The sequence below is a fragment of the Monopterus albus genome, unplaced genomic scaffold (assembly GCF_001952655.1).
Source record: "Monopterus albus unplaced genomic scaffold, M_albus_1.0 scaffold153.1, whole genome shotgun sequence".
In the NCBI taxonomy this organism is placed as follows: Eukaryota; Metazoa; Chordata; class Actinopteri; order Synbranchiformes; family Synbranchidae; genus Monopterus; species Monopterus albus.
Genome location: NW_018128033.1, coordinates 221,849 through 224,720, shown reverse-complemented (window position 1 = coordinate 224,720; position 2,872 = coordinate 221,849).

The following is a 2,872-nucleotide window of genomic DNA, read 5'->3' as shown; positions in this document are numbered from 1 at the left end:
CACAGCCAAGCAGAATCAAGTGGGCACAGCACAATCAACGTTTTCATAATATACCAGGCTATTACTGTTAACCATCAATGTTTAACTGTATTCTTATCAATTTTGACTTAGGTTGGAGTATTTAACAGTTTAAACCAAACGCACAATGCATATAAAATTAAAGATCAAAAATAAAACTTTAAATATCTAGATTTTCCATCACTTTGTGAAATTCTGTATTTACTCTAATGCTTCTTGCTCTTTAGAATATATGATACAGTATGATGTACAGTGTACGATCCTTGTAGTATGTTCATGTTTATAAGGGATGCACATGCTTCCATTGCCAATAAAGATTTGGAAAGTCTTAAACAAGGTTTATTTTATTACATAATAGCCTGGAGACTCTCAGGAACACTGTGTTGTACATGTTTGTTGATTTAAACTCAACTGTCTGAGGTGGACAGAAACGTCTGGCCATCTGCTTGAGAGCAGTTGTCTGTTTTTGCATTTCTGCCCTCTTACCTTCAGCAGCTGGAGAATACTGCAGGTTTGTTGAGGCTGAGGATCCTACCCCAAACCATGCATCCTTCTCAGGGTCCAGGTGTCTCTGTAAGAAATACTGAGTGTCTTCCTGTGGGATAAATGTGAGGTGTCCCCCACTTTGCTCACACCAAGCCTGGGCACTGAGAAAAGAGAGCGGGAGACCCACAAACTCATAGCAGGAGTCTCCAAAAGCCTTCTGGTATTCTGGACAGGAAATAATAACTTCCAGCTCATCTTCAGCCAGAAACAGACAGCTGAGCGTCGCCAGGATCAGCAGCTGCAGAGCCATCCAGTGCATCCTGCCTAGTCTCACTTCAAAATCCAAAAGTTCAATCTCTCTCTCTCTCACACACACACCCTGGTGACAACCTGCACTTAAACAGGTCTGACATGAGCCTCTCTCACACATCCTTTTTCTGGGTGCTGTGAAACACTGTTTATTTAAGAGCCAAGCGTTCTCAAAACCCAGTCAGCACAACCCCTTTGTCCACAGACAGAGCTGCAACAAAAGGAACACTATAGGAGAGTAGTTACAAACAGACAGTGTTACCTAAGGTGGGGTTTTTACTAATAATTTACATAAAAAATGACAATTTGAACAGCTGTTTGTTGTGAGTTTCTAAGTGATGACAACCTGAGTGAAGATAAGTGGATCTCGGTTCAATAGAAAAAAGCCTTTCCTCGAGTGTTAAAACTTTTTAAATTGAAGCCATCCTTTATCTATAATTTATAAACTTGCAATTTATTTAAGGTTCGAAGTAGATTTCAACTAAAGTACAATAAAACTACAGAAAATCAAAAAAAGGTTTAGGATTTAAAGCAGCTATAATGAATATTTTGATATCAACAAGGTATCGACAACTTGTATGTGAAAGCTGTCATTTATAGTGATCCCACAAAGAAATATTATCTGACCACGCAGTGCTCCCCATCTCTGTGGAGCCTCTTTCAACTCATTGTTTCGGTTTGCTCACCTGCCATTTCACTGTTTTGGCCATCACTTTCTTCAACATCCTGTAGCTGACTCACGAATGCACAAAGACCTTTTGTCAAATAAACGAGCATCTGCTCTCTGTGATGCAGTCATGATGGTTTTCATTTCCTGGTTTTGCTTTGAAGGGCAAGAAAGCAGGAGTACCTTCTTGAAATCATCTCCCGTGGTTTCTCCAGTGTAAAACATGCTTGGATCAATTGGTACACTAAAAGCAGCGATGCACACAGTTGATTGCTTCATTGATTGCACAGTAGGTCAGAACTTCGTTAAATGGCACAGAACCGTGTGCTATTGGCCACAGTCTTCAACCATTTCCAAAGCTGCTGTTACTTGTCAATCCAAGAGGCAAAATAAGAAAAAATAGAGTAATAGAAAAAATAAACTCTTGTTCTAAGTTTACCGTTAGTTACAAAGTGCTTTAGATGCAATTCAACTAAAACTAACTAGTACACAAAGAACAGTAAAATGAACAGTTTAGACCTAAATTGTGCACATGCTACCTGTTCAAATATACAGTACATTAGTCATTCTTTGACCTGACCCTCACCTCTGGTTAAGTCAACAGGAGGTTCAGTAACTACTCCCAGTAAGGACCTCTGAGCCGTTCCAACCTCTCCATCCTGCCCAGGTGATTATCTGTGCTCGACTAAATTACACAGTAAGATAAAATTTGTGTTTATACTTCTGGAGGAAGACAATGAGGGTCATGCTCTTCACAATTACATTGTAAAACCACAGCTGGTAAAAAGGATGAGATACACACACACATTACTCTGTGTTTATTTTTCCAGTTTCATTCTCACTGCTTACTGGCATTCCTTTTCTTATTTAGCCTCTTTCTCTGTCTGAATCTTTGTCAGTACTCTATATTTCTGATATTGTTCATTCTCATCAATCGTCCTTAATGGCTTTTTAACATATAGTAGATGTGTCACTGCAGCTTTATTCCAGCAGGCTTGTTTGTGGTGAAGTGTATTGTGAGATAAAATAATTCATTTACAGCAGACTGGGTGCGCATGAACAGCAGCAATCACAGGCGGTGACGTGCGGTCAGGGGAGGCAGGTGAGGCAGAGCCTCCCCTGTCAATCTTGAAAAGAAAAAGAAGTTAACCATAAAATATAATAAATGTTAATATTTGTCGGCTGGTGTGTGTTGTAGGCCCTTTTGCCGTTCGAATCCGATGTTGAATGATTTTTTTTTCAATAAAGAATAGCAGAATTTCCGTATGTCCCGTTCAAATACATGGAGGAGATGCACGATGAGGCAGCACTTTGCTGTGCCTCTCGGTGGATCGTGTAATCCTCACAAACTGTATACGATGCAAATAGTGTGTCGCTGTCCCTCTATATATC